General features: G+C 63.2%; 1 protein-coding gene across 2 annotated transcripts in view; it reads right to left on the bottom strand.

Annotated features, from left to right (window-relative positions):
- CARD11 (caspase recruitment domain family member 11) overlaps window positions 1-24,925 on the bottom strand; it is a 70,327-nt gene extending 45,402 nt beyond the window's left edge. For both annotated transcript variants that reach the window (XM_036013856.1, XM_028527267.2), the window contains exon 1: window positions 24,784-24,925. The gene's annotated coding sequence lies outside the window, so the exon portion shown is untranslated. The remainder of the gene's footprint in view (window positions 1-24,783) is intronic.
- Window positions 24,926-25,430: the final 505 nt, after the last annotated feature.

The raw sequence follows: 25,430 nt of genomic DNA, 5'->3' as shown, positions 1-25,430 counted from the left end.
ACACGTCTCAACCCTTAGCACCCAACCCGTGTCTGCGGAGACCCCTTCTCTAGGGATCTGTAGGTGGTCTGCGAACGGTTTGTCTGTAAAGCAGGTCTCATGATGCCCGTGCTGGTGGGGTTTCTGGGAGGGCTAAGCGCATTTCTCTAGTGGAAGAAAGCCAGGAAGCGTAGGAGCTCCCGCAGTGGCCTGCGCTGAGGGCGGGGTGAGGCCCGGGGGTGGTGGGGGTGGGCAGGTGAGCCGGGAGCAGGACCCGGAGGAGTTTGGTGCCAGCCAGGTCTTACTGCGGAATTGCATTCACTGAGAGACAGTCCTGAGATGAGCACGCTGGCAGGCAGGGCAGCTGCCCCCCCCCAGCCCCCCGCCCCCCACTTCCCCCATGACAGCCCCTGGGGACTCTCCCTGGGCCAGGAGGCTGGAATGGGCTGGGCGCTCAGCGTGCATTATCACACGAAAAGAGGGGGCCGTTTTTATTTCTATGCAGAGTCAAGCTGACAGGGTCTAATTTCCCCCCAAGGACAGATCAAGAGGGAAGTTCGAATTGGAATTGTAGAGAGAGCTCCGTGCTAGAAAAACCTATGTCGAAATCCCAGGCCTCCGAAAGACTACCGGTGGAGGTTTAAAAATCCGGCCCCACGTGCTCTGCCGCTCCTCTCCTCGGGAGGCGGGGCCCGCGTCTCCTCCCCTGGAGTCTGTGCAACAGCTCGATCCACAGGCGCAGGTGGGGGAGCCGCTGCCTGTTCCCCGGGACATTGCTGCCGTGCCCGTGTGCCCTCTCGGGAGCGGACCCCGGAGCCCCGGGGGGGGTGGGGCCGGCCCGGCCCGGCGGGCGGCACCGGAGCAGAGACGCGCTTCTGCAGCTGAGCTCGGCTGCGATCGCGAATTCCGGAGCCGAACCGTTTACCGCGGTGGTTCCAGGCCAGGCATTGCGGTGGTTTCATGTAACGGCACCACTCCAGCTCCGCAGCCTCTCTCGAACCCTTCACCCGTCGGGACCTCGGTCTCCCCATCTGCAAAGAGGAGGATTCGAGGACTTCCCGGGCACCTTCCCATGCAAATATCCCGTGAATGTGTTCCGTGTGAAGGAACCTCTTCCCTGGCTTTGGCGTGACGCAGAGCGCCCTTGCTCCGGCTCAGTAAAAACCGCCCTGTGCGGCGCACAAGGACGGGCACCGGGGCTTCTCAAACGTTCATGCCCCTTGTCTCCCCAGGGATCCTGCTGACGGCGGAGTCTAACACGGGGGGCAGGGGGCAGAGGCGGGGCCTGGGACTCTGCATTTTTCATGCGATGCTGGCCCATCGATAGCATGCGGAGTGACACGGCCTTGTGCCCCTCTGTCAGTCCCCAACAGCCACTGTGAGCCACGGGACTAGACAGGGACCAGCAGCAGCTCATTTAACCCCCAGGATGACTCTGAGAGGAAGGGTTCAGAATCAGGGCGCCGGACAGGCTGGGGACCCGGAGCTGGGGACGCTGGACAGGCTGGAGACCCAGAGCTGGGTACGCCAGGGGGTTTGTCTGAGGCTGCAGCGAGCGAGCGGGGGGGCCAGGGCTGGACTCTAGGTCAGCTTGCAGACACCCATCCCCCGCCACCCTCTTTTAAACACCAGGCGACACGCAAATGAGTTGCCACCTTTCTGGCGTAATCCGTCCCCTCTACGCCTGTGGCGGGCCAGCTGGGAGGCCAGCCCATCGGGGAAGGACGGTGGGGACCGGGGGACAACACATCGGGAATAACAAGACGGAGGTGACTTTTTCAGGTTTCCTATCACAAGCTGTGATTAATTCCTAGCGTTTTCCATGCTAATGCTTTCCTGCCTTCTGCCGGTAATAAATAAGCAATATGCTCCAATACCTCGTTATCATTCATCCCTTTCGGGGATCTGGAGTTTGATTCTTCGCTGCAGTTCAATCACATTGAATTTCTTTAACCGGGACAGCTCCATTAAGAGTCCCCTCCAAGGACATCCTGGCGGGGTGGTGACAGTAATGGATAATGGGTGGCAACAGAAAATGGGGAGCCGAGGCACGAAATATTAGCAGCCGTGGGGGAGAGAAGGGAAAACTGTAATAAAAACACCACCAACCCCATTTAAGTAACATTAAGGTTGTGACACAGGTTAGTAAAACCAAGAACCTTACAGTTCCGGCTGACACACCATTCGTAACGCGCCTTCCTTTGCCTGTTTCCTCCGCAGGAGCGGGGAGCCACTTGTCACCACCCCGTGATGCTGAGTGCACCCCTACGCCGCCCAGGGCACCCCTACGCTGCCGAGCATGCCCCCTACTCCCGATGGGCTCGCCAGCCCCCGCTGCACACTCCAGAAAGTTCCTTGGAGCTTCCTGCATCCGTTTGTCCCCCAAGGCCGGCGGGACCGTCCAGAGCTGGTTTAGAAGGACCTTCTCCTTCGGAAGACGTTGTCCTTGTTCCCAGGACCGCAGAGCTCTGCCCACCTGCCCTCCACCCAACGCCCTGCGACTCAGGCTGGTCCGGGCTGGCAGAGGGCCGGCCACGACAAGCTCCGTCCTGCCCAGTGGCTGCTCTGTGCAAGCACGGCTTGCACCGCCACCTGGGCCTCCACCTGCCGCCCTCCGGCTGCTCCCGCCCTTATGGCTCCTGCAGGAACCACCCCAGGGCGGTGCTTCCTAACTTTTCCAAACCCATGTGGTGTCTGGGACCATTTCCAGAATCATGTTTTTAAATACGTGAAGGGACCCACGAGGCCGAAACAGAGTCATCCGGTCATTTAAAACGGCAACACTCTCACGCAACCCACCCCCCACCCCCCGTGCCTGGCACCAGCTGGACACCGCCCCAGGGTTTGAAGCCGGTCAGAGCAAACAACGTGTGGAGATGTCGCCATGATGAGAACAGTTGTGCTTCCCGCTGGCAACGGAGCGCCAGGGCCCCTGACACTGCGGTGCGTGTCCCCTGAATGTGTAATCGGAAGGAAGTGCCAGATCGTCGTCAGAGTCCGTGAGAATAAAGGTGCAACTGCTGCTATCCAAGTTCACGGTGAGGAGGCCCTGCCCCTGGGTTATGGCCTTGCGGTTTCCTCGCGCAGCCGCCTGCCCGCCCTGCAGGCCCCCAGGGTCAGGGACCCCCTCTGTCAGGCTCGGTGCAGCCCCATGACGTCTGGCAGGCTGCCCGCCCTGTTTGCAGGTGCGTGAAACTGTGAGAGGAACAGGGCTGGGGCGACGTCCCTGGCACCTGCGGGTGGTCCTTCCGGGTGGCCCCCCCGGGAGAGAGGCAGGGAGAGGCAGGGAGTGCTGGGGCCCACGTTTGCCTCCGCGCGGATCTGCTCCCTCAGCACCGGGTTTGCACGTGTGCTTATTTTAACAGACACCACACACCGTGCACACATCATACAACGTACTGTTCCAGGTGTGCAACTCCATGTGTGTCAGCGTGCTCACAGGCTGAGCACGGGAGCAATTCTGCCCCCAAAATAAAGCCTGCAGAGCCCCTACTGTGTGCTGGGCGTGGCTCAGCACTGACTTCAGAGAGGAGAAGGAAGTCGGTGCAGGCCTGCCTGCAAGGAGCTTGCAGTGTGGTGGGGGATGTCGGTGCGAGATAAACAATGTACAGATAGACCCGTACTAGGAAACTGTGGCAAGAGACTCGATGGCAGTGACTCGAATGAAGGAGCAAGCTGCCTGCCCACCAGGCAAGTTCGAAAAGAGAGTGAGGGAAGTTGGGTTCCGAGGGTCAGAATTTCCCTCTGTGTGTGGTTAGCCAAAAAAAAAAAAAACAAAGGCGTGGAGGGGGCCGTGGGACACAGTGTCAGAAACCTGCAGGGGCTCTCAGAGCCGCTCCCGTGACCGTCGGGGAGCGGGGTGGGGGTGCGGCCGGCAGCCCCTCCCAGCCGGTCTGAGCGCCGACCCCCTGTCTCCTGAAGCAGCTCCCAGGCGTGTATGGGGTCGGCCAAAAAGCTCGTTCGGTTTTTCCCTGCGGTGGCTCTAGTCGCGCTTAGTTGTCTTTAGCTTCATTTGAAACACTTTTGTTAGTCTGTACGGTGACAGCTGTCTTATCAGCATGCATTTAAAAAAAAACCTTACTCAAAACGGGTGAATTTCCGTGTGGCCACTGGAATATCGACGATGGAGGGAAGGAAGCATTTGCGGCAGGTGACGATTTACCGTTTCAAGGAAGGTAAAAACGCCACCGAACCCAGCACGGATGGGTGCCGCGTGCGGGGGAGGGGCCGTGAGGGAGCGCACGTGTCAGGGCTGGTTTGCGAAGGTCCGTGCTGGAGGTTTCTCGCTGGGCGACGCTCCCGGTCGGGGGGGCCGGCTGGAGTCGACAGTGGTCGAATGGAGACGTTTGTCGAGAGCAACCAACGTTAGGTCGCCCGGGAGACAGCGGCACACTCGAAACGTCCAAGTCAGTGCAGTCATCGGTGGACACGGACAACGCGTCTTCTATTTTACCGAAAAACCACGCGGCCCGTGTGGCCGGCCCGGCGCTGTGAGCAGCCCCCTCTCAGGGCCGCGTCCAGCGATGACCTGGCGAAGGTGGACGCACTCGTGTCCACGCCAGGACTTCCTGCGCTTGTTCTGAGGGCGGGGACTCGGCCACAGCTCCGGGCTGCGCACTCCCAGGCCGGCGCAGGTGGGAGGCACTGGCCAAGTCCTGCTCGTCGGGGAGCACGCCCCCTCCACCAGGGAGCCGAGGCTGTGACGGACGGAGCGGTGCTCCCGGCTCCACGCTGGCTCGGTGTCTGCTGAGGGGGTGCACAGGGGGCACCCACGTCTCCAGCAGCCCAGCTCCGTTCACCTTTCAGGGTGGGTGGCCCGCACTGGGGGCCATGGCCTTCATTGCCCCTCGGTTACCGTCAGGTGGAATTTCAGAGGACGGCATTTTCTGGGCCCTTGCCAGGTGGTAGTGGTGGGGTGGTGCCGGGCTGGGGCAGGGAGCGTGGGCAATGCGGGGGCCCGGGCTGGGGCCCCACAGTCTGAGGGAGCCCCGTGAGCAGCTGGGGCGAGGCCCTCCTCGGTCTGCGAGATCCAGCTCCCGCCCCCGGCCGCACGGCGTGGGCTGAGTCAGAGCCGCAAATCCCGGCTCAAACGCGCTTCCTTGTCGGAGGGAGTGTGTGGGCAGAGCGCCACACCCTCCCCCAGGAGGTCGCCTCGGGTCCCTCCCCCCGAGAAACTCCGGCAGGCGGCATCGCGCGCTGACCTGCCGGGCTCCACAGCACACCCTGCGTGAGCTTCCGACCACCTTTCTGTGATAACCTTGCGGGCGGGATAACAGCGTGTGGGCAGACGGCCTCTCCCGACGGGGAGCTCACGGCTGTCAGACAGCATCCTCTAACAGGCGGCGGCGGCAGCGGAATAAAGAGACGAAGCCGGGGCTGGGCCCCCCAGGAGAGGCCAAGAGCTCGCCGCTGGGCCCCAAGGCGCCCGGTTCCGGCGGCGAGGTCGGCGGAGACAGAAGGAGGAGCCTTTGCAGACCGTCACGTCCCACGGTGCTGGAGGACACGGTGGCCGTGACACACGCTCATTGTCATTATTCAAAGGGGCCCGACAGGCTCGAAGGCAAGGCCCAAACCACGGATGGAATTCAATAAAAATGGGAGTGAAGTGCTCGGAACGCGCCTTGAAAACATATATACATGTCTACGAGGACAGGAGAGGGGAGAGTGGGCCTGGCCAGGGCTCGTGGGGAAAGGAAAAGGAAAGGGAAGAAAAGTCTTGGGTCTCTGATGAACCGTATCTTCCGAGCGACCCGGTAGTGGTTCGCAGGCACGTGAAACAATAATGCAGGATCGGATGGAGGAGGGCAGCTGTGTGCGAAGCATCACCCCTTCCCTCCCACCCCCAGCCCAGGGGAGCCTTCTGTTGGGACTGGAAGAGGAAACCTAAGTGCAAATGGAAAGGGCTGATTCCAAGCTTGAACGTGCCAGACGCAGGAGTGACCCCGAGGTGACAGTTAGAATCCTGCCAGGGGCGGGCGCCGCTGGGCTGGTTGACCCTCTGCAAACCACGGTGGGCGCTGTTTTTCCCCGGGCCTGGTGGTCCGAGAGCCGGGGCAGTGTCTGGGGGGGAGGAACAGGGGCCCCTGAGCCACGAAAAGCACCTTTCTCTTTCTCCCCAACACCCCTGGGGTCCTCTCTCTCTCTCTCTCTCACACAAAAGGCTGCCAGGACCAGAGGCAGTGGTGGCAGACAGGCCGCGGAGAACAAACGCCCAGTGTGGGTTCCGTCCCCTCACCGAGAGACACGACGTTTGAAACAACCCAGTGTGACAAGCAGAGCCCCTGCCAGGGGCCTGTGCCCGGAGGGAGCAGCAGAACAAGTCACTCGAACAGGCACACGGAACGTCCTCAGGAGGGTGCGAGAGACCCCGGCCCAACCAGCACCCCTCCTTCCGAGATCTGGAGCATCCCCGGAGCAGGACCCAGCGGGCGGACTGGGTGCGCAGGACGCACAGAGCCTGCGGTGGGGTTACTGGGCTGGGAGGCTGAGCTGAGCGGGTCTCCCAGGACCCAGGCAAGGGGGCCGGGCAGGATGAAAGGAGGGTCAGGAGACGCGGAGGAGAGGACCAGACGCCCCAGCATTCCTCCGGCAGGCGACCCAGGAGGAGGAAACATGGAGGACGGAGAGGGAGACACACTCAGAGAAACGCTGGGAAAAAGTTCCGGGACCGGGAAAAGACGAGAGCCTGCAGCTGAGAATGGCCAGGAGGCGGCGGGAGGAGGGAGCCCGTGGCGATGGACGTGGGAACGCCAGGCTCCGGGGGGATAATCCCAAGGGCTGGTCGACCCCACGTGTGCCGCCCACGAGAGACAGGGTCCGGCCGGCTGGTGTGACCCTGGAAGGAGAAGGCCGTGGGTGGTACCCCCAGAGTTCCAGGGAAACATAATTTGTGAACTGAAATTCTATGTTCGGCTACACAGGGACCCCAGGGGAGGAGGGAAGAAAACACACACACACACACACACACACACACACATGCGAGGACTCAAAGTGTTTCCCATCCACAGGCCTACAGGGAAACCACCACCAAACAATGCCCATCAGCAGCAGGGGAACACCCCGAGGGGGAGACACAGGGCGTAGGAAACAATGGTCCCGCCTCCTGGGGCCTGAACTGTGTCCCCCAAGCCCCCAGTGTCGCCCCCCAACCGCCTGACCCTCAGAACGGGAGAGAGATACTCCAGGCACATGGTAGCCCAAGAGAGCTGGGTGGCTCCCCGAGCATCAGCCAAAATAGAGTTTAAGTAGCAATTGTGATGGCACAAAGAAGGACGTTTCGCGTTGCTGAAAGGGTCAATACATCGATCGAATGTAACAATTACAAACATACGTGCACTGAGCGACAGAGCGCCCGAGGTGCCGACGCAACAATGGGCCGAGTTAGAGGGAGAAGCCGCTCTGCCGCCGTGATCGGACGCCTGTCACCCGCTCCCAACAAGGGAGGCAACCACCGGGCGGAAGATCGATGGGGAACAGCGATGAGCGGACCATCGCAGGAAAAACGGAACGAAGAAGAGAGGACCCGGTCGATTCTACACAAGGCAGGGAGCTAAAAAAGTGACGCGAACTCCAAGTCACCGTGATTAGGAATAGTAAACGTTAAGTCCATTGTATCAGAAATTACAGCGAAGGGAGAGGGGCCGACGGGAGAGGGGCCGACAGGAATGTGGACCGAAGGGGAAACGCCAGAAGGGGCGACGGAGGGCTTTACGCCGCGAAGAGCAGCCAGCTCCCCTGTGCGTGTCCCGGGCCTCGCAGCCCGGCTCCGGCGCCCGAGAGGCAGAGCCGCGAGACGGGCAGGAAGAAACCGGCAAAGTCGCTGTCACGGCGAGGGACTTCATAAAGCCCCCACGAAGGGGACAAGCATGCACGGTCCCAGGAGCGAAAACAATGAACGTTTGCTCTAATGGGTCAGCAGCCTCTGCACCCCATAACGGAGAGGACGGGCTGGTTTCAAGGGCACATGGGCATCTTACCGCCGTGCATTCGCCACAGAAGAAATTCCAAGCAGCAGTGGAAAGCAGAAATAACATATGGCATTTCTGCTGCGAATAATACAAAAGCAAAAAGAATTACGAAACAACACGACCTCCAGCCTATCCACCAAAAGTGCTGTAAAGACATACATGAAGCATTGTTTTAAAAGGAACAACAACGAGACCATAAACTGCTATGACCAATGAGAGTTCGGCAAGGCGGCTACACCCAAGACAACGTCTCTCTCTCCGGCTGTTAAACCATGTTGCGGAGCCGCGGGCCATCGAGGTCCACAGACAGACAAGCAGATCGGTGGACACAATCCCGTGAACAGCCCCACTGTGTGTGGAAGTTTGGTGCGTGGCCAGGGCGCGCGGCACGGCAGCGGGAGGGCTGACAGCAGTATTCGGGGACCGTGGGGACGATTTGCTAACAATTTGGAGAAACCGATATTCCTATCGGGCCCCTGGGCAAAAATAAGTTCAGCATACATGAATGACTTAAAAAAATAAATAACAAACCCCAAAAGCGTTAGAAGAAAGGAATTTAAAACATGTCCAGAGTCCCGGGCAGGAAAGCGTTCCCGAGCAGGGCGCAGTCAGCCCGAGTCCTCAGGGAGACCCTGGATGCCTCGGAGCCCGACATACTTACAGCGCAGGACGGGACACGGCGCGACCGAGTTAGAAGTGTGAGCTGTGGGCCAGGAGCACACCCAAGACACGGGAGACAAAAATTGTGCAGAGCTCCAAGAAGAAGGCAAGGAATGTGGTGGGAGAGGAAAGAAGGAAGCCGACCCGCAGGCCATGGGGGCCTCTGCGACCGAGACCCTGAAGTCACGGTCAGGCTCGGGGGAAGCAAGGGCGCACAGTCCGGGCAACAACGAGAGGCCGCTCTGCACCTGAGTGTCCTCCGCCGTGGAGCTGGAGCAACGAGGGACCCCGTCCTGCGGGGTCGCTGTGGGGCTGCGTCATGGGGTCCGTGAGCCCACGGACATCACCAGAGCTCGTGCAGGCATGCCCCGGACACGGTCAGCTGTCTGTGTCGTTATGTCAGCGTGTTCTGGCAATCTGAGTGGCGACACTTCAGTCTTGGGTGTACAAAGTTTTGGCCCAGGTACAGGGCAAAAAATACTCTCACACTGTCTTGGTGAGAATATAAACTGTCCAGCCAGTTTTGGGGGGAAATCTAACAATATCCCTGTGACCCAGCGCACATACCCTGCACTGGACAATTCCACGTGGGCGCCTCGCCGGGAGACGCAGCCCCCTCTCTGCTCGGAGGTGTGTGCCTCCGAGGAAGAGCAGGACCGGAAGGAACCCTAAATGCCCATCGGCACGGGACTGGGCACGTGAAACTTGGTGCTCTCCTGCCCCGGTGAGGACCTTGAAGGTGTCGAGAATGGGGCGGGGTTTGTACCGATGCAGAAAGAGCTCTGAGACTTACTTTTTTCTTTCTTTCTTTTAAATATTTTATTTATTTTTTAGAGAGGGAAGGGAGGGAGATAGAGAGAGAGAGAAACATGAATGTGCGGTTGCTGGGGGCCATGGCCTGCAACCCAGGCATGTGCCCTGACTGGGAATCGAACCTGCGACACTGGTTCACAGCCCGCGCTCAATCCACTGAGCTACGCCAGCCAGAGCTGACACGTACTTTCAAGTGAAGGAAAAAGGTGTGTGATGCCCCCAAAGTATAGCTCATTTCTCTGCGCCTCGAAAGAGGTCCGGCGAGCAGCACCTAACCTTCAGCGCCGCTCTCCGCAGGGGGCACCCGGGGGTGACGACACGTTCATCAGTCAGAGGGACGGTGGCTCTGGCTATGGTCCTCGAGGATTTTAAAAGAATGTTTGAGGCATGAATTTTTAGAAAGAAGAATACACAAAAGATTGGCCTGGCTGGGTGGTCCAGTGGGTTGGCTGTCGTCCTGAAGACTGAAAGGTCACAGGTTCGATTCCCAGTCAGGGCACGTGCCTGGGTTGTGGGTTCGATCTCCGACCAGGGCTCGTGTGAAAGGTAACAAATGGATGTTTCTCTCTTTCTCCTCTGCCCTCCCCTTTCTAAAAACAATGACCAAATGTCTTCCGGTAAGGGTAAAAATAAAGAATAAAGGAAGTATAGAACAGACCCAAACACCGATACAATCTTTGGCTACTTCATAATACTGAGAGTACGGGCTCCGGTTCCTAACAGGTGAGGGCCCCGCTGCACGCAATGAGGGTCAGATGCCCCTGGGCGTTCCGTGTCCCGCCTGAGCCTCTCGCGTCAAGAAAGACATCCATGGCCAGGGCCCCTCCCCGCCGCCCCTCCCCCCCCTCGCCCGGGACCACCCCGGGTAGTCGGTGCAGAGTGCTGCCTCTCACTCTCTCCAGCGCCCTGGTTTGTGTCGGAGAGTCACGGCGGGAGTTCTAACAGGGGCAAGCCAACTCTAAAACTGGCACGGAAACGCACAGGCGTTAGAATAGTGAAAGCGATTTGGAAAGCCTGACTTTTAAAGGACTGCGGAGCTGCAGCAGCCGACAGAGCACAACGGCGCTGGTGAGGGGACAGACAGACGGACTCCAGAGAGGAACCCACGGAAGTACGGCCAGTTGATGGGTTTTTTGGACAGAGGTTCAAATGCTACGTGTGGAAGGAGGGCAGTCTTTTCAGTGGCTCGTGGCGGGCTCCCTGGAAATCCGTCTGCAAAATGATGAGCGTCAGCCTACGCCTCCCCCCTCGTGTGAGAACAGACTCAACCTCGATCATGATCACGTGTTTAAGGATAACACCTACAACGACACGACGTTTAGGAGAAAACGGGAAACGTTTGCAGCGACGGCTCAGACGAAGAAGAGTTCCTGGACAGGACAGGAGCACAGCCCGTGATCACGAGGGAGGGGGACATGTGGGACTCCCTCCTGAGAACTGAAGACGCTGCCCCCGCAACCACCCGGACACAGGAAGGAGAAGACCCGCCCCAGACGCAGAAGGGCCTGCCTATCGCCTGTCTGCCAAAGAGCTGGCATCCAGAACATAAAAGGGACCAAAGAGTGAGCGCTAAGGAAAAAGAAAAAAAACAATTTAAAAATGAACGAAAGCCTTGGACAGGCGCTTTACCAGAAGGACGTGTGAATGCGTCACCCTCGTTAGCCGTGGGGGACGGGCAGAGTGAAGCCGTGATGAGCTTCCACGACACCCCGACCCTCCCAGCGGCACCCCGACACCCAACACTCTGCGGGCTCCGACACCGGGGAGGAGGTGCAGCCGCTGGGCCTGCCTGGAAGGCGGCGTCGGCGGTGTCTCACGGAGTTAAGCACAGGCTTCTGCAGTGACGCCGCGCTCAGGCGCTGGCCCCGGAAACCCCAGAACGGGTGGCCCCCCAAACGCCCGTGCGCGGACGTTTCCAACAGCTCCGAGCCTGACCACCCAAACCTGGAAACAGCCCCCACGTCCTCCGCTGGGGACCAGGCACGGCGCACCGCGGCGTGGCTGCTGCGGGCCGTCCAAGGAGCCGGCGGCGGGGACACGCGAGAACGCGGATGAACCTCAGAGACAGCGCGCCGGACGCAGGACGCCGGTCGCCCAGGGCTCCACGGGGCGGGGATTCCGCTGCCACGAGGCTCTCGAAAACAGGAGACGCCCGTGTTGGAACGCGGCGGTGGTGCCGGGGCGGGGCCGCGAAGGAGCAGCGCGAGGGCGTTGTTGCGGGTGGGGGGGACGGGACAGAGCTGTTTCTGCGTCCAGACTATGGTGGCCGCTTGGATCCATTTTTGCGCCAAAATCCAAAGGACTGCGCGCCAGAGGCAGCCGGTCTTCCGTGTGTTCATCAGACCGAGTGGCGTGGTCGGGGTGTAAGTTAGGCGGCCTCCCCGGCTATCCAGGGAGAAGACTGGGCTGGGGGCCGCCGTGAAAACCCAAAAGGGGGCTGGGGAGGGAGCGGGGACCGTAGACCGTGATGGACCGAGCTGTCTGCGCGCTCCGTGCTCGGGGAGGAGGCCCCAAGCCGCGCACTGCACCGCCCACACTCCCGTCTCCAGTGGACGCCAGCCACACCCACCCCTGGGCCCCCCCCAGAGGGGGCGGAGCTCAGGGCAGCCCGGTGTGAGTTTGCCACATTCCCGGGGCGGCCTACTGGCAGAGGCCGGGTGGGAGGGGCCCCAGCCCGCGGCTCCAGCGCCCAGACGCGTCCCTCCCCACGGGATACGCTGCCTCCCCGCGGTGCCTGCTGGACAGAGAAAGGCCAGCAAGAGGAGTAAAAGCGCTGCCCACGGTGAACAAGGGCGGGAAGGAAAGGCGCAGACGGGGAGGGGCGGGCAAGGCCCCCTCCAGACCTGCCGCTTGCCACGTGGGAACAGCCCTTCCCTGCCCGGGCCCCTCCTCCTCACCCACCAGGGTCTTCAGGCCGGGGCACCCCAGACTGGGGAGGTGGGTGCTCTCAGAGCTCCGGGTTTGGGGACCGCCCCTTTCCCCTCTGCGGACTGGACGGATCACCCACGTTTCCAGAGATGCTGTGAGTTTTAATTAAAGGGGCCGCCAGGGTGGTGTGAGATTCCTGGGTGCGGCCCCGCAGTCTGCACCTAAGGGTGCCTGCTGTCCTAAGCCTCACAGTCTCGGCACACTGGCTGACCTCCCTGGGCCGGCTCTGGAAGCTGTGCCGGCCCGGGGACCGGCCTCGCCGGTGAGGGCAGGGACTGGCTCGGGGGCCACTCCAGAGCCAAAGTCCCTCAGGGGGTGTTACGGGCTGACTTGTCTCCCTTGACAATGCACCCGTGGGTGTCCTAGCTCCCGGAACCTACGACGTGACAGTGCTCGGAGGCCGTGTCTTTGAGGCGGCACTGACCCAGGACGAGGGCACTGGACCGGGGTGTCATCCCTCGGGGCTGGTGTCGGTGAGGAGAAGAGATCAGAACACAGACAGGCACGGGGGTTCGGCCGCGTGAGGACAAGGAGCAGGTGCTCTAGAGGTCAAGGTCGCCTAGACGTCCAGGGGAGAGGCCTCAGGAGCAACCAGCCCGGCGGACCCCTGATCTTGGAACCCCGGCCCCGGGACTGAGAAAAAATAAATTTCAGTGGCTGACACCACCCAGCCTGTGGTGCTGGGCGAGGCGGCTGGAGGGGCTCACACAGGGCCCCGTAGACCCTCCCTCCGCTGACGGCGCCCAGCCCCCGCCCCCGCCCCACGGGGCCCTGCTGGGGCGCTAAGTCCCTCGCTGGCCCTTGGGTCCACTGCCGGAGGGCTGCCTGTTGTCCCCTCTTCCTCGCCGCCCTTCCCGCCACCGCAGAGTGCCCCGCGGGTGTGGCGCTGAGCTCCCCTGGTGAGGACTGGTGGTGCCCGGCCCGCCGTGGTAACCCCCGGAGTTCGCTTTAAAGCCAGAGGGGGAGGAAGCGGGAGCTGGCGGTCCCCGCCCCAATGGCACTCCGACTCCAGCTTCCTGTCCTCCCCGCCGGGCACACGTCTTTGATGACAGTGGGAAGCAGACAGATGATAGCTCGGGGGCCCTGCCTCCGCCGTGGAGGAGTCGGGACGAAAGAAGGACCTTGTCACGGGGTCCCCTGCCCTCCCTCTCACAGCCCGGCCTGCCTCTCACGGCAGACTTCCGCTCAGAGGCGGAGGAGCTGCACGGGAGTCAGGGACCGGAGCCCCGGCCGAGGCTGCCCTCCGCTAAAGGGCCCGTGCAAACCCCCTGTGAGAGTGGGCGCTCAGCTGGGCCGTCGCTGGACCCGCCGACCGGCTCCCACCCGAGGCGCCTGGCTGCCCTCCCCACCTCCGCTGCAGCGCCCACAGGCCCTGCGACCCCACCAAAGCGCCCCCTCTGGCCACCTCCCCCTCGGTGCGCCACCTCCCTTCTGAACTTCTGCCGCACACAGTGAGGGTGGGCGGAGTCGTGCTGGGGATGCAGGATGCCGCAGCAGAGCCGGCCTGGCAGCCCTCCGGGGGTCGAACACGGAGCGACCCCGCCGCTCCCCTCCTAGGTCAGTCCCCCGGGGAGCCGACAGGAGGGGCTCAGACGGCCTCTGGACCCGGAGGGGAACGAGAACGCTGCCCCCAGCAGCCGTGGAAACACCAAACGTGCGTCCACGGGTGCACTGCCTGGGTGAGTGGACGGTGCCGAGTCCACGAGGCGGGCTGCTCTTCGGCCACGAGGAGGTGGCGGGGCTCACAGGCGCAGCGGGGAGGCCCCGGAGACCAGGGCGCCGGGGTGGGAGCCTGAGCCCAGAACTCGAGCCGCTCACCTGAAACCCTAGAAGGCGGCGTCTGGAGATGGAGAGCCGGTGGGCGGCTGCCCAGGCGGCGGGAGGACTGGGCGCGGACACCGGCGTGCAGCCGGGCGAGGGCCACGGCGGCGGGTCTCGGCAGCAGTAAATGCCCCCCACTGCACGCTGGGAACGGTCAGCCCGATGTTGTGCGGGTTTCACCTCCGTGGGAAAGAAGCTACCTCAGGTTCTTAGAGCCGGAAGGAACCTCAACCGGGCCCCGCCTGCCGGAGACGCAGGAATCCTCAGTGGGCTTACTTGGGGGGGACACAGCGCGCCGTCCCCCAGCTGAGACTGAGGGGTAACTCATGGGGGAACTGAAGTGAGGGGGGACAGCCGGGCGGGGCAGCTCTGCCGCTCCCCTGGGCGACGCCCCGCTGGGGATGGCGGTGCTCCCGGGTGACTTCAAGGCCGGCTCCCGGCTTCGTCCCTCTCTCTCCTGTCTCTTCCCAAACTCCAGAATCCATCGCCTCCTTGGCCTTGCTTCAGGCCGTGCTGCTCCTGACAACAGGACCAGCGTTTGTGGCTTCTCGCCTCTCTGCAGAGGAACTCGGGCTGCAGCCACGCCGCTCGTGTGCATGGGACGTACCTGGGAGCCCTGTTCAAACGCGGGTTCTGACCCAGTGGGTCCAGGCCGGGGCCCCAGGCCCCGAGCATGGAACCAGCTCCCAGGAGGGGCGGCGCGCTGGCCCTCGGACCATGCCCTGCACAGCAGAGGGGCGGAGGCCACGGGGCGGGGAGATGGGAACAGCCCGTGCATCGTGATGGGGTCGTGGTACGTGGGTGCCTACCTCCACCCCGAGTCACCGCGCTACAGACTGAAAGTGGGTACAGTTTGTCGTATGTAAATTACACTTTAACAAGGCAGATTTAAAAGGCAACATTCATTCTAGGTGAATTATGGATCTGACTGTGAGAAATGAAACAATAAAGCTCTTAGAGGAAACACGAACCTCGGGGTCAGCCTCTCTCTCTTAAACAGCACTCAAACGAGAGTTCGCCGTAAGGGGAAAAGAACCCCGTATTAAAATGAGACCTGCTGTTCACCAGCAGACTCCATTAAGGAAGTTCAAGGGCAGGCCGTAAACCGAAGAAAAGTGCCTCTAGCCCATTTACCTGACAGAGGACTCCCACCCGTCACGTATGAACTCCAGCGACTCCATGACAACACGGCGACCGGAGCGAAAGCTTCCCAAGAAGATCCAAAGCGGCCAGCCAGCGTGTGAGAAGGCGCCCGACTTTGCCATAAGTGAAACGCAAATTTAAACCTCAGAAGTATCTGTTTTGACGGCACCCCCACCGGAGTGGCTAAAACGAGGAGACAGACAATACCAAGTGTGGACACAGATGCGGGGCACCCGGCACTCGCCCTGGCCGCGGATGGGGGCGTGGCTGCTGCGGGGCTTTCGGGACCCTGCTGGGCAGAGTGGAGTGCAAGCGTCCTCTGAGACCCTCCCGGGTGGGACGCACACGGGTGTCTCCAAAGGGTGAGAACAAGAACGCTCGCAGCAGCCTCGCCCACAGCGGCCCGGACCGGTCCGCCAGCTCACCAGCCCTCGGCAGTCACGCCGGTGGGACGTGAAATATTTATAGTCCGACTTCTGGGCAGTGAAAGTGCGAGAGGGAAAACGGCCACCCCAGGTGACCTCGGGGACAGGGCAGGGCAGCACAGGGCTCCGGCTCCGACGGGCATTTTGCACGAACACCCGATATTGTTTCCATGCGTGAATGCCCCTAGCACTATCTGGGACACCCTCACGCCGAGAATTAATCCGACGGTGAAGTCACCGCGATGACCGAGCCCGGTCCTTTCTTAGGCGGCCCCTGTTATGTTTCTCGATCTGGGTGCAGGTGGCGCTGTGAAAATCCCCCGAGCGCCCCCCTCGGGATGTGGGGGTGTCTCTCGTAGACGGGACACCTCCACGTGACGTTTACTTAAAATAGTAAAACTGACCCTGGCCCGTGTGCCCTGGGAGGAGGGCCCTGCCTCGGGCCTCCCGTGGTGCCCTCGGACCCTGCACCCCTGCCCCAGCCCCCGGCAGCCGGCCCTCACCCTCAGGACAGCCTCTGCCTCCGTGGGGCAGCCTCTGGGGGCTCCTGGGGGCCTCTCCTCCCCCTGGCCCCACAGCTTCAGGATGTTTTTCCAGCTTGGACACAGCCCACCCGCCCCCAGCCGGGCCCCCCTCTGCTTCTCTGCTCGGAAAGCCTCGGCTGTTCTCTGCCTGCGAGGAGCCCCACTCCTTTCCCGCCCGTCCCAGCTGCCCCACTCCGGGAAGCCCCCCGGGCAGGCGGCCTTGGCCTGGGGCCTCCTTCATCGTAAATGCTCTCTCTGGCCGCTGACGGCCTCTGCACCGGACCACAGCCCGGTGGGGGCGGGGAGCCCGGTTTTTCATCCTCCCCGCCCCCTGAGCACCGAGCAGAGGGCCCGTGACGGGCAGACACCGGGACCACGTGTGCGTGGGTAACGGTGGTGATGCATGTTCATGCACGAGCACCAGACGAAGGGATGGAAGCAAACGCTTGGCAGGTGGCTCACGCCGGGTTTCAGATTTGGGGGGGACCCTTCAGAGCTCACTCTAGGGCGCCCCACCTCTGGCGACGAGCACGCGCTATTGCGTGTGTCCCCGAACGAGATGTGCACTGCACCGGCCCGGCACGCGCTGCGCGGCAGCCAGTTTAATCTCCCGCGAGCAGGGCGCTGCTGTCCCCGCCTCGCAGGCGAGGAGCGGGGGGGGGGCGGGGGGGGGCAGAGAAGTCCAGCGGCTCATCCCGGGTGTCCAGGCCGGTGGGAGGCCGAGCCCACGCCCACGGCACGCCCCGCTGTGTGAATAACACCAGGTGCGGAATGGCTGCGAGGCCCACGGGAGGAACAGGAGAGGCGACGGGGCGGTGTCAGGGCCCCCTCGGCGCCGTGACTCAGGCGGCCGTGGGTGGCCTGCCTGGAAGGAGCCCCGCCCCCGACCCCCCCCCCCCCCGACCCTGAAACACAGCCATCAGCTCCGTCCAGAGCCCTTGTGCTCCTGCCTGAGATTTTCAGGGTTGAAGCAAAACAAAAATCTGATTCACTGTTTCCAGTCCTACAGGAAACTCGAGTCCTTTCTTCTTTTGCCACGAGAGAGAGAGAGAAAAAAAAAAATCAAACCAGAAGAAAAAAAACCCTGCGTGTCTTGGAGGAGTTCTGAATGCCGCTCGTTCCATACCGCACTGAGCATCGCTCATGGCGAGGGCCGAGGAAGAAAGCCCGAGTCGCAGGCGGGAGGAAATGAAACACGTTACGATAAAACACACTCGCTGATAAATAAGAGCCCGAGCAATGAATCCCACTCAGAACACGCCGCCGGCGAGCAGAAACGCCCCGAAGCTTTGCTCGCGCCCGGTAATGCAGGGACGGATGGCTCCCCCAGGAAACGTCCGAGCCCAGAGGGGGCTGCAAACAGCGACCGTGCTTGGGGTTTCGGCAGAAAACACGGGGCGTCCTCGGCATTCGCGGGGGAAGGAGGCAGGCTTGTTGATTTAGGCAGGGCTTTTTGTTTTGTTTTGTTTTGTTTTTGTCTTTCCCATTAGGTAACAACGGCGGACGTGCTGGGCTGTCTCCACGGGCCGTCCAGGCACCTGCGGCATAAACGGACCCGAGGGGCCCTGGGCACCTCCCGGGGGCCCACTGCTCCCGCTGCCCGCCTGGGGCGTTCGCCGGACTCCTCAGGTCGGGGTGACAAGGACAACCCTGGAAGGGATGTGAAAACTCACTCCGGGAAGAGTCCCCCCACCCACTGTGCAGAAGCGTGGGCACGGGGCGGGGACCGTGGCTGAGGCTGCAAGGTGCATGGCGCTGGCAGGCGGGGGGTGGCGCTGGGGGCGGCACCAGGCTTCCCCCTGCCTGGGGGGGGGTCGTTCAGAGAAACGCACCCTGCACCCCCAGCGTCCACGGCGACCTCCCTCCTCGCCGTCCCCAGAGCATCCGAGTGCCACCCACCGTCTCCCCAGAGGGAGGGCAAATCGAAAGCAAAGCTTTTGCCCGGCCCCGTGAGATGGCTCAGAGGAAGGCGTGACTAACAGGAATTCATGACGAGCGAGGTCAATTAATAACAATAAAACCTCCCATTTCTAGAACGTTTTGTTATTTCCAGGGCAGTTTTTCACCCACTATCTCCCGTGCTCCTCGGAGCAATTTGGTGCGGTAGGGAGGCGGGCCTTATTTATCTCCATCGCGCCCGGGTGGAAACAAAACCTTGGGACAGTTGATGTGCTCAAGGTCACGGCGCCGTCCTGGATGTTTAAAGCTGGCGGGTGCCCGGTCCTGCCCAGCGAGGGCGGAGATGACTAATCGGAGGCACAAGGCTTCAATTTTCAGTCTCACGCCCACAGCGGACGTGCGCAATCGATCACAGACTCTCTCCACGGAGCCCGGGCCTCCTCGGGCCCGCGGTCCCTGCCGGCCGGGGCCTGGCCCTCACGAGGAAACCCACGTGCCACCTGCCCTTCGCCTCCACTCGGCGGCGTCGCATCTGGTGCACAAGGAAGCCGAGGGCAGAGGGGAGGAGGGACGCGCCCCAGCGGCCCACGGCTCGCTCTATGCCCCGCGTGCAGGGTAAGCAAGTCCCCGCCGAAAGATTCAGGGGCGGGCCCGAGGACCCCACTCCTCCCCGCCCAGCCGGGGCCCCGGGCCTTCTGTGCGGGGCTCAAGGACGCGGCCGTGTCCCCGGGAGCGGAAACGGGGGGCCGGCCGGGGTGTTACACAGAGCACCAGGTAGGGCGGGAGAGAGGACGTGGGGTGGAAAACCCGGAGTTTGGTCCCGGACCTCCTGCGAGTCCAGGTGGACCCACGTCGAGGCCGCTGCCCACGAAAGCCCAGCGCTCCAGAGGGGCCTCCGGCAGGGGCCAGGCGCACCTCGGGGGTCGTGAGCTCGGGGGGTGTGAGCGCGGGGACGCCTGACCTTCAGAGCAGTGAGCCCAGGCCGTGTGCCCCCCCCCCCCGGAAGGAGAGTGAAGAAAGGAGAGGCCCGAGGCCCTGTGGCCGGGGAGGCGGAGGACATGGGGACTTGGAGAAGAGAGACGAGGAGGGGGTCCACAGACATGGGAGAAACAAAGGCGTGAGGCCCCCCCGACCTCGGGACCTCGGGACCCCCGGGTCCAGCAGGAGGGAGGGACTGACCGTGTCCAGGGATGCTGCCAGGCCAGGCCCTGTGAGGACTCAGAGTGGACCCCTGGACTTGGCCATGGAGGCCATCATGTGGGGGGCGGAGAGGGCAGACCACACTTCCAAAGCGGTCAGCCGGAACGCCGTCACCGGCGGGACGGCGTCTCCCAAGTTCCACGCGGAGCCCTAACCCTGGGACCTCCGCCTGCGGCTGTGGTGGGAGAGAAGGCTTCAGCTCCATCACCGTGCAGACTCGAGAAGGAAAAGCCGTAATGGTTCTACCCAAGGAGCACACCGTGCCTGGAGGAGCACCCTCTGTTTCTGCCGCCGGTGGCGGCCTTCTGACTCGGGGCGGCCACAGAAAACCACCCTCCTGCCGAAGCCGGCCTCCTCTGCGCCCCCAGCCCGCGGCCCCCCCCCCCCCCCCCCCGACTCAACACCCAGGAGCCTCCAGGGCCCCGGGGGAAGAGCCCCCCCACCCTGAGCGAGGGGGAAGCCGAGTGTTTCAAAGATGGAGAACTCCCACGAGGAGGGGGCCCCCACACCCTCCACCCTTCACCGGCGAGGAAGGGTGGCCCTGGGCCCAGCACCCAGGCCCCGCGGAGGTTAACAAATTGGTTTTCAAGCAGCGTCTGAGCACTGAAGGCCGGAAGCTTGGAGACAGGTGCGAGGTATCGCTATTATTCAAGGGCACGTTCCCCCTGAGCCAGCCGTGCTGGAATCCCTTTTAGAACAAGGACATTTCTTCTTCGAAAACGTCCACGAATCACATGAGCTGACTCGGAGGCCGGGAAGGGAGCTCCGCTGTTGGCAGGAGGCGGTTTCACTTCGTACCAGCGTTCGCCCCGGGAAACGACCGTGTCCCGGCCCTCGGACGATGCCGGCTCGGGGGTCTGCTGGCCCTCTCCGATCAGAAGCTCGGGTCCCGGCCACCAAGGCCTCCGCGGGCACGGGCACAGCAGCTGCGCCAGGGCAGCCCGAGCTGCAGACAGCACGACCCTTTCAGCCGTAGGAAGGACGGTGAATCGCGGTGGATTCGTACAACGCGGTCCTGCGGCGATGGAACCCCCGCCCCGCCGACCCCCATGACTGCCACACAGAACACGAAGGAAGCCCGAGCTGGAGACGGGGGAAGCCTATGTGTGATGCCACTTCTGAGAGGTTCAAGGGCGGGCGGGGGGCCGGGAGGGGCAGGGCCTCGTCCACGGAACCCATCGGGTTCGGGAAGTGCGCTGTGGGCCGCGCCTCGACGCCGAGACCCCTTCCCCAACCCGGTTTGCTGTTCGGCGGGAGCACGGGGGGGGCGGGGGCTGGGGTTTCTCTGACTGGGACCTGCTGGAGTTGGAAGCCGCTCCAGAGGGAAAGGTGTCCTTCTGGCAGGAAACAGGGATGCCCAGAACTGGGCTGGCAACAGAAGACTGGGTGGGGGGAGGGGGCACCCGCCCTGGCCCCTCTTTCCTTAACCTTACTTTTCTCCTGCTTGCGTCTTACTTATGAAGACGGTAGACACTCGCAGTAAGAACAACCCGGAGAGAAGGATACAGCACAAACACCGAAACTCTTCCCCCCGGACGGGGCCCCTGAGCCCCGTTCCCCCAACGCCCGACCAGGAGCAGCTCCTCCTTCTCCGTGCTGGTGTTTCCTTCCAGAAACTCCCGTGTGCGCCCTGGACAGACCCCTCTGCATCCTGTGAATGGCTCGCAGAATCCCACTGTGGGGACCGCGGCCTGTGGGGGTCTCTGTGTGTGACTTCTAGCTTCTCCCCGCAGGAAACTAGGACGGGGCAGTTACCGCCGGGGTGCACAAGGAGGCGGGCAGGTCCAGCTGTGCCGGGCGTCTCAGAGCCGAGTCCCTGGGCCCTGGGGTGCGTCCGTCCACCCACCCTGCTGGACCGGGTGCACCGTCCGCCCGAGGCACGAGGGCACCTGCCACCTCTCGCCCTGCCACTGGTCAGCTTTACCAGCATTTCTGGTCTTCACCCATCTGCCAGGTGAGAAGGGCGCGTCCCCGCTGTACTCCTTCCCACCTACCCAACAGAAAATGAGCCGTGCGGGTGGGTGGGTGGGTTCGAGTTCTCTTCGCTCAGACCCTTTCAAAGCTTTTGTCTTTGGGTAGAATTCCTGACTCCGGAGTCAGCCATCTTTGGTCGAGGGCCCCCTCCTGTTCTGGTCATTGTCCGCCCCTGGCCCAGTCCAGCCACCCCACGTGTCTGCAGCTGCTTCCATACTACCAGCCAGGGTGGTGGGGGGGGAGGCAGAGCACGGTGACACAACCAACGTGCCTGGGGGCCCGGACCCCAGGACCAGAGCAGGGGAGAGAGAGCCCCAGCCACCAGGCCACCGACACCCGTTCCACAAATCGGACAGTGACCATTGTAACCTCCGAGGCCTGAGCAGACCACAACGCAAGCGATTGCCCCCTGAAACTCACTGCCCGTAGGAACCACCGACCCGGAGCGGGAGCAGCTCGGGGAGTCCGGGACGCCCCACGAGCTGGCTCTGCCCACACGGCGCGGCGCAGGGAGGGGACTGGCACCCAGGAGTGTGCCTATTGAAGCTTTCTTTAGCAGAAAAGTGGTTTTCAGGGACTTTCACGGCAGTTGCTTTTTCCTTCTCTTTCTGTTCCCGTATGGACACCACTTCCCACGGGTTCTGGACCCATGGGACAGTGCGGCACGGGGTGGCCTTCCCTTCACCTCGGTGCCGGGGGGCCGGGAAGCTAGGTGACCGAGCCCACCGCACCGGATTGGGGAGGCCGCCTGCCTGCCCCCGGCGGGACCTTGGGAGTGACAGCAAAAGCAATGATATGTCACATCTCATGTTTTCTCGTTCTGTGCTCCGTGCAGCTGACGGGCCGGAACATGATCAACATTAGCATCCTGACTGCACTGGGGAGACACGACTCTCCGGGAGCCGGAGTGGCCGCAGGCCCGCCCAAGGTCACACGGTGAGCACAGGGGAGCGGCGGCAACTCGAACCCACGCTTGCGGTCGCAGCGTGATGCACCTTCCCCTCTGCCCCCGGCCTCACACCCAAGAGGTGCGCACGGACTCCTACCGTCCTCTCCCCGTGGCCTGCGTTGTTTTAAAGACGAATCTCCGAGGTCTGGGTGTGAGAAACAGCAGCAGCAGCAGCCAGGCCGTGTCAGGGTGGCCGCAGGGAACGCCGGCCCGCGGGGACTGAACCCCGTCCCCGCTCCCAGGGGCGCTGGCTCCAAGGCCCAGCACAGGGCCCGGCCGAACCGAAAAGAGGCCACTTTTAAACCGATGCGAGGACGCTCCAGGCTTCAGCGCTCGACGCCCCCGTCCACCCCCATCGTCTGAACGTCGGGGCTCCACCTGGCTGTCTCGCGAGAGGTGGCGCCAGGAGCTATGGCCACAGAAGGGCCCGCAGCCCCCACCGTCCGCCCCACCACCGAACCCGAACAAGTCTGGCCTCCAGGGACGGACAAACTCCACGTGGGAGGGCGGGGAGGGAGCCGGGAGGCGGCCCAGACTGCACCATCCCAGCCCGGAAGCACCTCTGACTTTCTGAGGCCTTCGGGACACAGCATCTCTCAGCTGGCCTCCCGCCACCACCTTCTCTGCCCCAAATTCTCTTCTGTCCACGGGGGGGGGGGGGGGTCCGAGCCACACGCTGGCCAGGGCACACTGGGCCTGCACAGGGTGACCTGCTTAGGGACGTCTGGGTCCCCCACAGCGCCCCCTAGAGGGTGCCCACGGACTGACTCTTACCAGGGCCACCAGCTTTGGAAGAAGAGTTGGGGTTGCACGTCATTTTAAAAGATCACGTAGAGAGGATGAATGGACAGAAACGTAGGGTCCACCTGGACAGGGGACGCTCACCCAGCCTTGAAAAGGAAGGACGCTCGGCCACCTGCTGTGACGGTGACGGACCCTGAAGTCGATAGGCCCAGTGACAGCGCCCAGACGCAGGAGGATGTGCATGCGCTGTAAGAGCCCACCGAAGGGAGGGGCCTGGGGTGGTCGGTCGGTGGCAGTGACAGCAAATCGAGGGTGGGGCCCGGGCCCAGGGGTGGGGCTTGGGGGGAGAGTGCTTCTCTGGGCGGAGTCTCACTGGGGTGGGGGGTGAAGGTGGACAGTGCGGACGCTCACACCACAGTGCAAATGTGCCTACTGTCCCTGGACTGGACACCGGTCAGAGGCGGAGGTGCTGACTTTTATGTTATGTGCGTTTTGCCACAATCTAAAAAAAATCACACAAAGGACCATCCTGGGCGGCCTCAAGGCCGTTTGGACTGGCGGGCCCCCGGCCTTTGGTTTGATACCGGCGCCAATAAAACCTGCGTCGGTCCAAACCGCTTTGCTGGGATGGCAGGCGGGGTGCCAGGCGCCCCCTGCCCTCGGGTCACCTCGGGGCCTGCGCGGAGCCATCACTCTGCAGCTGCCTCTGGGTGGACAGACATGGAGATTCGGAAAGGACGGAGCGTGACGTGGAGCGCCGGTCCCGTGTGTGCGCGAACCCCGGTGCATGCCGAGGGCACCAGGGACCCCCCGCCGCCTGCCAGGCTGGTGCCCTTTGCAGGTCGGGGGAGGTGTCATCGACGGCAAACCTCAGGCTCTCTTTGAGAGAAGGCCGGGCCTGCAGGTCAGTCCGGTCCAGGACCGAGCGAGTGCAGGTGGCCCCCGGCTGACACGCAGGAGCCTGGGCAGACGCTGCAGCCCCGACAAACCCCTTCCCGCCGGGCAGGCTGCCCCCTCGGCACAGCTGCAGCCCCGTGGCCCTGGGAGGGTCCCATCCTCCGCCTTGCACACAGTCCGCAGCCTGGGCAGTGTCCCGGGAGGTGACCTCACCCTCAGTCTGGCTTCAGGGGCGACGTGGGCCCTGCCCAGGCCTCCCACCCAGTCCCTGTGAGAGGGGCTGTCCTCTCCTCCCTCCCCACCGGGGCCCCTGCTCTCAGGAGCCTCTGAGTCAGGCCTGGCTGTGGTCTGGAAACTTCCTGTCCTCTCAGGTGTTAGAAGAGATTCTTTTCCTCCCTCTGGGGCAGGTGCGAGGAAGGGAGCCCTGCCCGGCCTCTGAGGCTGGGCCCTTACTCATCCCTTTCCTCCCCCCCAAGGGGCTGGGGACCGTGCCGGATGCAGATGCTCGGAGACGCCCGAGAGGGGCCCGGAGGAGAGACACGGGTGGTGGAAGCGGGAGAGAGGGAGGACGTTCGGAAGGGGACAGACAGCGGAGAGAGGGGGAGAGAGACAGAATGGAGGTCTGGGGGCCCAGCCCCGGGCGAGCCCGGCCGGCCACTCCCAGACGCCCTCCGCCACCCCTCACAGCCCCTCCTCGGCCCCCAGGGACCCCCCCCACACCGTCGGGAACCCCGTAACCTCAAGTCTCCTCTCCCCCACCCCAGTCGCTTCCCCAGCCACCACCGCGCTTTCCCCCGGCGCCTCCCCCGACTCCCACCCCGTCCCCCCACCCCCGCGCGGCCACTGGGGCGCCTGCCTACCTGGGGCGCTCATGCTCTGCCAACCGCGGCGCGCCTCCTCCGTGCAGGCCGCCGGCTTCCTCCCGGGAGCCCTGCCCTCAGTCCCGCCTGCCCGCCGGGGGGCTGCAGGGCCGGGAGCGGGCAGCGGGCCGCCCAGGCGGGAGTCAGGCCGGAGGCCGGTGGAGGCAAAGGAGAGAGACAAGGAGAGAAAGTGTGTCACCGAGCAGGAGGGGTGGGGGAGGGAAATGCAAAACCCGACAGGAAATGAGACTAAAAACATGCAAAAGGTTAGAAAAAGAGATAAGGAAGAGGGGGAGGGAGGAGTTTGGGTCCTAGGCCTGGGAGGAGGCCGGTAACGGGGTGGGTGTGGTGGGGGTGGGCCCTGGGGTGGGATTTCAGGTGTGGGGCCAGGATTGGTGGGCCCCGAGGGAGGTGGGGGGGCTCAGGTAAGGGCACTACCTCAGGTGGGGGACTCCTGCCTGGGGCCATTGGCCCCCACCCCGCTTCAACAACCTGGCAGAGCTCAGATGTGGCCTTGGGGGAGACGCCCCTTCTGGGGGAGGGGTCCCACGGAATCGTTGGGAGCAGTGAGTCCTGCAGCCTTGGACAGCCCAGGCCTCTTCCCTGCCTAAGCCTTTTCTGGAAGCTTCCCGGGGCTGGCCTGGGGT

Source organism: Phyllostomus discolor, chromosome 13 (genome assembly GCF_004126475.2).
Source record: "Phyllostomus discolor isolate MPI-MPIP mPhyDis1 chromosome 13, mPhyDis1.pri.v3, whole genome shotgun sequence".
Lineage (NCBI taxonomy): Eukaryota > Metazoa > Chordata > Mammalia > Chiroptera > Phyllostomidae > Phyllostomus > Phyllostomus discolor.
This window is presented reverse-complemented; position numbering and strand designations above follow the sequence as displayed.